Below are 13,012 nucleotides of genomic sequence, written 5' to 3'. Positions count from 1 at the left end.
TATATATATTTTAGTTGTCCATATAATTTCTTTCTATTTTTATTAGAGATGGGGTCTCGCTCTTGCTCAGGCTGGTCTCGAACTCCTGAGCTCAAACAATCCTCCCGCCTCGGCCTCCCAGAGTGCTAGGATTACAGGCGTGAGCCACTGCGCCCGACCTCAGATTGATTTTTATATAACAATCTTCTTTGCACTGATAATAGTAATAGGAAAAAGCACTGTTTCCTAGACTCTCTTTTCAGAGTAGAATCATCTGAAAATTTAGATACTCCCAATTGTGGACAGAGTCTGGAAACCAGCCTCAGGGTCCTGGCAGCTGTCTCAGAAGACCAGAATGAGTCAATAAGGTGATTGCACAGAGTTGGTCACTGTAGCATTTTGGTTATATCTCAGAATCTTTGGAATTTGGTTAGAATTTCCAAAGTAATAATAGAGATACTAAACAAAGGCCAAGAATTGAGATTAAACAACACAGAACAAAACTATCTCAGTCATCTTTATAGTCATTCAGGTATAGGAGGCAATGTATCTTAATTACATTAATGTATTAACAATTAATTAAAGACTATTTCCTTGAGCTCACAAATAATGCTCAATTTGATCTTGATTATTTACAGAATAGTGCTGCTTTTCCTTGCAGTTTCCACAGTCATTTTAGCAGATGATTTTGGCATCTGCATGATTTTTCTTGAAATCATTCAGTTTGTGTTCCAGATGACTGCCGGATCAGATTTTTAATGTCCTGGCTATGTCTTTCGGGGGAAAAAAAAAGAAAGAAACTGGTAATTAGGAAGAGAAAACTCAGAACACTGAATTAGCTGGTAAGATTTATTTTCAGACAAATAATGAAATAAGTGCTTTTATTATGTCCTGTAATAGAAATTTATTTCTTTTTAATGATGAGAGTATTTTTTAGCTGGAAAGTTTCCTCACTTATTTCCTTCTTTAGTTTCTTTGGGATTTTCAATGTTCGCAGTTCCATACAGAGTTTAATTTTAATTTAAAAGATAATTCATTAAAAAAACCTTTTTAAAAGTAAATTTGGAATATCTTTTATTCAGTTATTGTAAAATAGTGCTACTTGTACTTATTGACTGATTTGTCTTATTCTAAATTTTATTTTCTTAACCATTATGTTATATGGCACATATATATACCAAAAATCTGACATTAAAAAGCTGCAAAAGGTACACTTGGATATCTAAGCTTCACGATTGTTTGTGTAGGCTATTCATTTTTTATTCTGGCAATAGTGATTATTTCATTTTGTCTTTAAGTATTTAACATTTGAGCAGGAATATTAAAACATACATATCTATTTCAAGACTCCTAGAAAGCTATTACAGTATTTCTTTAACCTGACTTTTACCTATTATTTCTTGAACTGGGGTTTATAATGTGCATTTTGATTTTCCTTGTTGTGTTATAATTAATATGTATAGGTAATAGAGGGTTGTGATTAATATGTTAAGAGATTAATATGTTAAAAGTTTACCAACCTCTCATTGTGTTTGGTAAACTTTTTTTAAAAGGGCAGATATTTCAGGCTTGCTAGCCATATAGTTTCTGTCACAAGTACTCAACTTTCTTGTTGAAGCTCAAAAGTAGCCAGAGACAATATGTAAACAAATAGGCATAACTGTGAGCCTAGAAGATTTACCTATCTCAATTGAATCAATAGGTCTTACTAGAGTGTCCTTAAGCAATCATCTGATTTATGTAGGTGAATTACATAGGTGAGATGGTACATCCTTATTTTCTAGAGATGGTATCAGAGACAGATAAATGACTTGCTTTAGACAGAACTAATAAATGGTGAAGTTAGAACTAAATTGGGGATTGCTAGACTGACTTTTTTCCAAAAATCATTGGCACCAATAATTAAGAACTTTTGATAGCTTCTAACAATATTCTGTGCCAAGAAAACATGGTAGTTATACAATATGATAATCAAAAGCATTGATAGGAATACCACTCAGCAATAAAAAGGAAAGAATTTTTGACAGAAACTGTTTGGATCTCGAAATTATTTGCTGAGTTAAATAAGTCAGACAAAAAGAGTACATAATGTATGATTTTATTCATATAAAATTCTAGAAAATGCAATATAATCTATAGTGACAGAAAACATATCAGTGTTTACCTGAGAATAAGCGTGGGGGGAAGGATGGATTTGATTACAGAGTGATGCATGGAAACTTTTAAGGGTGATAAAAATGTTTATATTAATTATTGCCATGGTTTCACCGGTGTATACATATGCAAAACTTATAAAATTGTACATTTTAATATATACAATTTTTTATAAATCACTTACACTTCAAAGTAGTAAAAAAGTGGTTATTATGAAAATGATTGAAATTGCACTTTAACCCACAAAATCCTTTGTAATACAAATATATTCTTAAGTCCAGAAAAGTTGTAAAGAAAAAAGTAAACATAATAGAACCTAGACTAGCGGTAAAATGTACAGCCCAAATCCTACAGGAAATGTTTTTTTGAGAGCTGGATCCTTGGTTAGTACTTCTAGCTTCTAGGTGAGCATTATTTATGAAATATTACACTAAATTAAGTTTCCAATTTTTAGAACATCTGTAGACATCCAAATCAAAGTTCTTTTCACACTGCTGACATTGGATAAGCTTGTGAGAGAATTAATGATCCTAGGATTATCAGGAGGTTACTTCCAAGAAGGCTAACCAGGTTTTGTTGAACTCTGGTGTGTGTATGTCTATTTACATACCCCAAAGCAACTAAATTACTATCTTCAATTTATATCATTTTATTTTTTTATTTTTATTTTTTTTGCCCCCAATTTATATCATTTTAAAGCTGTGATTCTTAACTATGGTTGTGCAAAGCATCATCTTTGGAGTTTTAAAAATTTTGATGCTTAGGCCATACCCTAGACCAATTAGATAAGAATCTGTGGGGATGGGGCCTAGGCATCACCATTCTTTTTTTATTTATTTATTTTTTTGATACAGGGTCTCACTCTGTTGCCCAGGCTGGAGTGCAGGGGTGCGATCATAGCTCACTACAGCATCTAACTCCTGGGCTCAAGTAATCCTCCTGCCTCAGCCTTCTGAGTAGCTAGGCCCATAGGCACGTGCCACCATGCCCAGCTACTTTTTGTAGAGATGGGTTCTCGCTATGTTGCCCTGGCTGCATCTCAAACTCCTGGCCTCAAGCAATCCTCTGGCCTAGGGCTTCCAAAGTGCTGGGATTATAAGCATGAGATATCACACCTGGCCAGCATCGCTAGTCTTTAAAGCTCCCCAGATGATTTCAATATTCATCCAGGGTTGAGAACCGCCATGTGGTTTTAGTTGTTGTTGTTTTGTTTTTTGAGACAGTGTCTTGCTTTGTTGCCCTGGGTAGAGCGCAATGGCATCATCATAGCTCATTGCAGCCTCCAACTCCTGGCCTCAAGCCATCCTCCTGCTTCAGCCTCTCTAGTAGCCGGGATTACAGGCGCAGACCACCATGCCTGGATAATTTTTCTGTTTTTGGTAGAGATAAGAGTCTTGCTCTTGCTCAGGCTAGAGAACCACCATGTTAAAGGTAGCCAAAGTCATCAGATTTGATGTGTTGTTAATACAGCTTGGTACTGGATTTTTACAGTGAGAATTCAATATATGTTGTCATATTACTTCTACTTACCATAATTTGTGACATGCTTGGGGAACATTTATTTGGGAACTAATGGTGGTAAGTTTCTTTTGTTTTTCCTCCTCCCTATTTAAATTTCTCTCTTCTGCTCAGTTTGTCTATGTTACTTCTTTCTTTGGCCTAAAAAGTGCAATTGAAAATCAGCAGCCAAGTGCATACATTAACTATTTTTCTATAACATAATATATATTCCAATATCCTTTGGGATATGAAGAAGCCAAAATAATAGAGAAGTAACTATACCTTTATGGAAATCTGCATAGCTAGAGAAAATGAGCAGGCACTACTGACCCAAATACTTTGCTTGTAGTGTTTTTCTTCAATAAAGGTAACAATTTTACAAGAGTAAAATATGATTCAATTGTAAAAGTATGCAGAAAGCTTTGACGTGAATATTTCTTGTTCAGAGGGTGAACATCAGGTGCTTTACTTGTGTGATTGAGATCCTCACATTTGGCTATAAATCATTGTGAGACCCAAGCCATGAGGACTGTTGGAATCTGGCATGTGTCTTTAGGGAAATTTTATTTTTTGTTTACTTAACACAATTGTTGTGTTTTCATTTCCTGGAACTTTAGTAGAGATTGTAATAAGAGTGTTTTCCACACACATAAAGAGATGGCCTTTAGAAACCAATAAGTCGGGGGAGGATGGGAGGGGGTTTAGGATAAAAACTTACCTATTGGGTACAATGAACGCTATTCTAGTGACAGGCACACCAAAAGCTCTGACTTAAGCATTATACAAGGTATCTATGTAACAAAAATATTTGTACCCCCTTAATATTTTAAAATAAAAAAAAATTAGAGTATTTTCTTTTTTTAAGCATTACCTTGGGGAGAATAATTTATATCTTTTTTTTTTTTTTTTTTTTTTTTTACAGCCCAGTAAATCTTCACGTAATTTATATCTTTAGTGGAGTCTTATTTATGGTTATTTCTTTTTTAAGGCTGAATTTTGGAATTTTATAAAAATGTGTTGGTTTTTCTTTTACGTCTTTTTATTCTTCAAGACCAAAATGACATTTTGTGAGGAAACATTTAGCCTCAGCCTCAGTGCTGAACCATTTAGTAATGTTGTTCCTCCTTTCTTCCACCAAACTGTTCTTGCAGATACATTTTGAGATACTCTGCATGTAGAGACCTTAAAATATAAAGCTCTTTCCTTTATTGCCTTTTTAAAAAGTTTTATTTATTTTTATTTCAAATATTATGGGGTACAAAAATGGCTAACGTAACGGCCTTTTCTGGACTAAGTTTTAGGTTAAGCACTCCTCTAGTTTTGGATTGGGTTTTCAGCAGACCTAGAAAGAAAGATAGATTTTAACTTTTCTGATGTAATTTTTTTCTGATCAACTTATCACATGCCCACCTCTATCATTTATAAACAATTAAATGAGGGAGATATGCACTGATCATGCTCACTGTGCTTTACAGAATCCTAACAGGTTGGGCTCTGACTTAAAAGTCCAGCATTTTGTCTGAAGCATAGGTAAACATCTAATCTCAGAGGAAGGTAGTCATTTAATTTCCAAAATTCCTTTGAAAGAAACTAAATACAATCATGCGTGGCATAATGACATTTTGGTGAACAATGGATCACATATATGACAGTGGTCCCATTAAGACTAGAAATGCACTTTTACTTTACGTTTCTATGTTTAGATATATTTAAAGTTACTGTTGTGTTATGATTGCCTACCATATTCAGTACAGTAACATGCTGTACAGGTCTGTAGCCTAGGAGCAATAGGCTATGCCATATAGCTTAGGTGTACAGTAGGTTACACGATCTAGGTTTGTGTAAGCACACTCTGTGATGTTTGCACAATAATGAAGTCACCTAACAATGTGTTTCTCAGCATTTCTCAGAACATTACCCCCATTGTTAAGTGATGCATGACTATACACGGATTTCCTTTTGTGATTCTGGCTAGTACGTAAGGAGTAAGAACCTGCTAAAACTTATGATTAACAGTCAGTTTATGCTGAGTTCAGTCATGCACCATTGTAGCTTCACAAGCCTGAGCAATACCACCACAACTCCCTGCTTTGTGTTATAGGAGAAGAAGCAAAGTTAAAAACAAACATGTACACACTTACAAACATACACATTTATACCTGTGTGTGTGTGCAAATATATAGAGGAAGCCTGAGTAACATAGTAAGACCCTGGTCTTACTAAAAACAGAAAAATTAGTGGGGCATAGTGGCATGCACCTGTAGCCCCAGCTACTCCAAAGGCTGAGGCAGGCGTATTGCTTGAGCCCTGGAGTTTGAGGTTGCGTTGAGCTATGATGACACCACTGTTCTCCAGCCTGGGCAACAGAGCAAGACCCTGTCTCAAAATAAATGAATGAATGAATCAATAGAGAAATTTGTAAAGGTAGGATATAGAGAGTAAATAAAATGCCATTTATTTTATCAACACTCAGTCACCATTTTGAGATCATGTTGCCTTACTCCAGATAGCTACTGAGGGAAGCTTAGATATCTTATTTGGTTATAAAAGCTGTAATGCCAGCAATATAAGTTTGTTCCTAATCTTACATTTAAGGTTTTAACTTTTAAAAATGTAATAAAGGAAAACCTCCAAAGAAATTAGTGGAACTAATCTTGTAATAGACATTCAACTACCCTTTGTCAGTAAGGATTGATGAAATTTAACAGCTTGAGGATACTTGAATCAGTTTAGAATACATTTAAAAAAATAGATAAAGGGATTTTCCATTTTGTATTTTATGTCAGGTTTAGAACATGAAATTTATTTAAACTTTAATTCTGCATGGGTCAACCCTTTTTGTAGTTCTAAGAGACGTTCCATAATTGTTTGTATTCTAAAGTTATGATCCTAAACTTACAGTTTAATTTAAAGGTGTAATTTATAGAAGACAATGCCTAAGTCTATGATGATAACACAGAAAAGAGAAAGAATAAGAAATTTTGTTGCCCTAGAAAGCCATTATAATTTTTGCTTTCAAATTTATTTTTAAAAAATGGAAATCCAAAACTTGTTATTTAAATTCTAACTTTGAATTAGCTATTACAAAAATAACTAGTACAGAAGGAAATGACTTACCAAAAAATGCTAAATGAAAAAAACTTTCATTAACATTACTAATTATGAGTAGTTACATGGTATCTAGTTAAAGAAAAATGTAAGTTTAATGCTTTCTAGTTTTAAAAGCATTAAATTCAGAATTATTCAGTTGTTGATAATTTGCCAGTTGAAAAATAGACATTTTTGGCTATGTTTTATGTAAGGATTATGTAATAATAAGTGGTATTTAATATTTTTTATGTTGGAAGATTAGACTGCTTAACACAGTACTTGTTTTTCTCAGCCAAGTCTTTGTTTAAAAATTTTTGAGATTTCAGTTACTTGATCCATGAGTAGCATTTGACATACTTGAATTCTTATCTTTGAAATACTTGTCTTCCAGGACTACTACCTTTGCCTGATTTCCCTCCTAGCTTTCCAGCCCATCCTTTTTTTTTCCTCTTTAAATCTCTTTGGCTGGTTCCTTCTCATCTCCGCAACCTCTAAATGTTGGAGTGCCCCTGGGCTCAGTCCTTGGTCCTCTTTTTTTCCTTCTCTACAACTCAGTTTCTAGGTGATCTCATTTAGTTCTATGGATTTAAATATTAAATACCATCTATATGATAATGACTCCCAAATTTATATCTCCAAAGTGGATTTCTCCCCTAAATTCCAGATATATATTTATGACATACTTGAGATCTCCACTTACATGTGTAAAAGGTATCAAAAATTGAATATGCCTAAAACTAAGTTCCTCATATTACCACCCAGACCTATTTCTCTTGCATTTTTTCTCATCTCAGTTAGTGGCACCTCCATTTTTCAAGTTTATATCCTTTCTTTTTCTTACACCCATATCCAGCATCCAGTCCATCATCAAATCTTGATGGGTCTATTTTATTTTATTTATTTATTTTTTTAGAGACAGGGTCACACTCTGTCGCCCAGGCAAGAGTACAGTGGTACTATCATAGCTCACTACAGCCTTGAACTCCTGGACTCAAGTTATCCTCGTTGCTTAGCCTCCTGAGTAGCTGGGACTACAGGCACATACCACCATGCCTGACTATTTTTTAAATTTTTTGTAGACATGGAGTCTCACTGTGTTGCCCAGGCTGGTCTTGAACTCATGGCCTCAAGAGATCCTCCCTCCTTGGCCTCTCAAAGTGCTGGGATTACAGGTGTAAGCCACAGTGACCACTCCTTTATTTTAAAATATATCTAAAATTTGAACTTCTCACCACCCTCCACTACATTGTTCTGATCACCATTACCTCTCTCCTAGATTATAACATCCTCCTAATTGATAACTGCTTCTGCTCTTTAGCCTATTTTCAGCACATAGCATCCAGACTGACTCTGTTAAAGCATAAGTCAGTTTATATTCATGGCTTCCCATCTCACCTCAGTGGCTTCCTATCTCAGTCAGATTTATAGCTCTCTCTCTTACTCCGTGTACTCTAGCTAGACCCACTGGCCTCCTTGCTGATTTCTGGAACATGACAAACATCTTCAGACCTATATATTTGTTCTCTCTCTCTGGATTTGTCTTCCCTCAGTTATATGAATAGCTAGCCTCTTCACTTCCTTGAGGTCTTTTCTTAATAATCATCTCAGTGAGGCTTTCATTGGCCGCCTCTCTAAAAGTTCAGTTCTCTACTTTCTGCTTTATTTTTGTTAACCTCTATATAATAAACTATTCATTTTGAAGTGTACAATTTGACTACGTTTGGCTGCTGTATATACCTGTGAAAACACTACTAGAGTCAAGAACCCAAACACGTTCTTCAACACCTAAAAGTCTCTTTGTTTCCCTTTACAGTCACCCTCTTTACTCCAATTCCTAGGCAAAACTACTGGTCTGCGTTTTGTTACCATAGATTAGTTTCTCTATTTTTTTCTTCTTGTCACTTATTACTACCTAGCATGCTATGTAATTTATTTTACTTATAATCCTGTCTGTGCTCCACATTAGCATGTAAGAGATAGCCAGTATTTTTGCTATTTTTTTCATTGCTGTGTCCTCAAGGTCTAGGATGCTGTCAAATATTTATGGTGTTCAGTAAATATTTGTTGAATGAATAAGTCAATCACATAATTCACTATTTACTTAGCATCTACTATGTGTTAGGCACTATGTAGGAGTTGAAGATATATCAGTGAATAAAACAGACAAATTTCCTTATGGAGTGAAAGAAAGTTGGTAATAATTAGTGTAAGAAATTACATCAGAGACTGAAGAGTGTTACCAAGACTCAAAAGATGGAAATTAGGCCATGCGCAGTGGCTCATGGCTATAATCCCAGCACTTTGGGAGGCTGAGGCGGGAGGATTACTTAAGGCCAGGAGTTTGAGACCAGCCTGGGCAACATAGTGAGATCTCCATCTCTATAAAAAAACTTAAAAAATCAGCCGGGCATGGTGGCATGTACCTGTATTTCTAGATACTAGGGAGGCTGAGCCAGGAGGATCACTTGGGCCCAGGAGTCCATGGCTGCAATGAGCTATGATCATGCTGCTGCACTCTAGTCCAGGCAACAGAGTGAGATTCTGTCTTTAAAAAAAATAAAAGTAAAAAAAAAAAAAAAAAAGATGAATGACTATCTTTACCCAGGAAGTTGAGGAAGCCAGTTCTGAGGAGGTAACATTTGCACTTGATTTTTCTGACAACTTCAACTTTCTGATCCAGAGTTGGGAGTCATGAAATAAGAACAGCTAAAAAATTGGTACAGTGAACATACCCTTGCCTTTAACACTTAGATGTAACTTTTGGCAGTGATTTAGTATGGGTTCCTGACGATTGCCATTTCTTTCTCACCACTTCCTACATGTTCGTTTTCCATTTTCTCAAATCACAGGCAGTAAGAAGTACCAAGAAGTAAATTGGCAGAAAAACCATTGGAAGCAAAAGCAAGACTCATGTAACGCAGTGGTTCACAGTATCACTATATATCAGACTCACTTGAGGAGCTTAAAAAGCATTACAGATCCCCAGACCCCACCTCAAAATGAGGGGCTTCTGCTTTAGCTTGAGTGAGGGAAGGCTTCTCTGAGTGGGTGAGCTGAGCTTTGAATGACAAGAAGGATATAGCCTCAGGAAGATCTAGGGGCACAAAATACAGGCAGAGGGAACAGCCAAGGCAAGAATTTAGCCTTGGTAAGAAATTTAAATTTTATTCTAAGTGTAATGGGAAAACATTAGAGGGTTTCAAACAATGGAATGATGTGATGTGATATATTTTCTATTAGGATCACTTTGATTTACCTGTGGAGAATGGATTATATATTAAGAATGAAGCCAGGATACCAAGATCCCAGAAAAAAAATCACTATGGTTGGAATTTTTTTGTATATTAAAAATAACTCTCTTTTGTTTCCAAATATGTATGTGATGGTAATTAGGTAAAATGGGGTCTCAAGGTAAACAAGGGGAAAAAATTTTAAAAATAGCTTCATCCTGCATGCTGTTAACAAGATTAGGTATTCAGAAATGAATGGAGCCAATATTAATATTCCACTTCAAAAAATAGTAGAATTGAGTTTATATGAAGTTCTGACAATCTCTATTCCACATTTCCATTTTTGTTCCTCATTTATGACAGTTCCCTTTTCTTTCAAAAAAATTTTATTGTAACATGTTCCCAAATTTGTCTGCCAAACCCAGGAATAACTAATAAAAATCAGTATTGTTGAGGGTAGTGAAATGAAGAGACCACTTCAGGAGCTGGTACTGTGGTCCAGGTGAGATACTATTAGCAAGGAAGATGGAGATAATTTTAACTGTCAAAGTGAAGGGAAGTGAGCAGATAGAAGATATGTTTTGAATATAGATTAGTTGCTTTGAGATGACTTGGAAGGGGTGTAGGGAATGAGAGAAAGTGAGGAATTGGGAATAACTCCTTGTTGTTTCTTGCACAAATATGTTAGTATAAATTGGTAATCCTATAAACTGAGTTGTGCCAAAAAAAAAAAAAATTGATAATCCTAGTGACCTAGTCATTGTTAAACAGTCTTATTGCTAAGTTGACCATATAATATACAACTTGAGTTTTTTGATAGCTATAATTAGCCCTTCTACTTGGGGAAAAAAATAAATGGAAAGAAATTATTTAACATTTGGCAGTTAAGAAAATGCTGTTTGTGCTGAAGTAATTTTATTTTTAAACTCCAAATTTATAAAGAGATGCATTTGAAATTACTGAACTTAACTTTTTCCTTAAAGGCTTAAAAAATCATTGTTTCTTATGATGTACCCTTTCTATGTGTATATTACACTTTAATAAAAAGATTTAAAGAGAGAGAGAGAGAAATAAATGTTGTTGCAAACTCATTGACCCTTTGAGAACAGGGCTTTGGCACTGCTGAAGTCCTCAGCCTCTGACTAGTGCCAACATGCAGCCCCTGGTGTCAGACTTCTTTCAGCCATTCAGGCTGTCTGTTTTATTCTTGTGGACAGATGGGGTGCTTGAGAGGAAGCCAGGAAACCAAGCCTTAAGAGGAATTGGAAGCAATTTTTGGATGTAAGTTCTTTGTCCTAAACTCAGGGTAACAGTGTATCCTGCCCAGCAATGTTGAACTGCTTGTGTTTGTCTGGTATGTGTGTACTAGCTGGTTGGCAATGGGCTTCATTCCATGTAGGCCACTGCTCCACTGCCAAGATAAATGTAGAAGGCCTCTGGCCCAAGCCCATTCTTAGTACTTTAAAAAAAAAATTGTGGTAAAATATACATAATATAAAATTTACCATTTAACCGTTTTTTTTGTGTACACTCCAGTGGTATTAAGTAATACCTCTATCTATTTCTAAAACTTCGGCACCCATTAAACAATAACGCCTCTTTGCCACCTCTCTCCAGCCCCTGGTAACCTCTGTTTTACATTCTGTCTCTATGCATTTGCCTATTCTAGGTACCTCATATAAATAGAAGCATATGACATTTATCCTTTTGTGTCTGGTTTATTATTTAGTGTAGTGTCTTCAAGGTTCATTCTTGTAGCATGTATCAGAATTTCACTCCTTCTTATGGCTGAATAATATTCCATTGTATGTATATACCACATTTTGTTTATTCATCTGTTGATGGATAAGTTGAATTGTTTCCACCTTTGCCTATTGTGAATGATCCTGCTATGAACATGGGTGTACAAATATCTATTTGAGTCTCTACTTTTAATTCTTTTGGGTGTATATCTATGAGTGGACTTGCTAGGTCATATGGTTATTCTATGTTTAACTTTTTAAGGAGCTGCCAAACTGTTTTCCACAGTGTTTGCACCATTTTATGTTCTCTCCAGCAATGCATGAAGCTTCTAATATCTGCACATCCTCCCCTACACTTGTTATTTTCTTTTTTTTTTTTGATAATTGCCATCTTAATGGATATAAAATAGTATCTGATTGTAGTTTTGAGTTGAATCCCTTAATGATTAGTGATGTCGAGCATGTATTTATGTGCTTATTGGCCATTTTTAGATCTTGTTTAGAGAAATGTCTATTCAAATCTTTTGCCTATTCTTTATTCAGGTTTTTGTTGTTGTTGTTGACTTGTAGTTCTTTATATTATATATTCTGGATATCAATCACATATCAGATATGTGATTTGCAGGTATTTTCTCCATTTTGTGAGTTGTCTTTTACTCTTAAGATAGTGTTCTTTGATGCACAAAAGTTTTTAATTTTGATATTGTCCACTTTATTTTTCCTTTTGTTGTCTGTGCTTTTGGTATCATATCCAAGGAATCATTGCCAAATCCAATGTCATGAAAATTTTCCCTTATGTTTTCTCTAAGTGTTTTATAGTTTCAGAGCTTCTGTTTAGGTCTTTGATCCATTTTGTTTTTTTTTTTTGTTTTGTTTTGTTTTTTTTTTGAGACAGAGTCTCACTCTGTTGCCCAGGCTAGAGTGAGTGCCGTGGCGTCAGCCTAGCTCACAGCAACCTCAAACTCCTGGGCTCAAGCGATCCTCCTGCCTCAGCCTCCCGAGTAGCTGGGACTACAGGTATGCGCCACCATGCCCGGCTAATTTTTTCTATATATATTTTTAGCTGTCCATATAATTTCTTTCTATTTTTAGTAGAGGTGGGGTCTCGCTAATTGCTCAGGCTGGTCTCGAACTCCTGCGCTCAAACTATCTGCCCACCTCGGCTTCCCAGAGTGCTAGGATTACAGGCGTGAGCCACCGCGCCCGGCCTTTGATCCATTTTGAGTTAATATTTCTATATGCTGTAAGGCCATTGTTAACATTTTGTATGGATTTTTAAAAAGTGGTTTATGATATTTGGGAAACCGAAAATGGGAC

General features: G+C 35.4%; 1 protein-coding gene across 2 annotated transcripts in view; it reads left to right on the top strand.

The window, feature by feature from the left end:
- The window catches only part of COMMD1 (copper metabolism domain containing 1), a 152,077-nt gene that overhangs the window by 58,103 nt on the left and 80,962 nt on the right, over nucleotides 1–13,012 (top strand). The window lies entirely within an intron of this gene.

Source organism: Eulemur rufifrons, chromosome 19 (assembly GCF_041146395.1).
Source record: "Eulemur rufifrons isolate Redbay chromosome 19, OSU_ERuf_1, whole genome shotgun sequence".
Taxonomy (NCBI): domain Eukaryota; kingdom Metazoa; phylum Chordata; class Mammalia; order Primates; family Lemuridae; genus Eulemur; species Eulemur rufifrons.
Note: the sequence above shows the minus strand (reverse complement) of the source record. Positions and strands in the feature narration are given on the sequence as shown.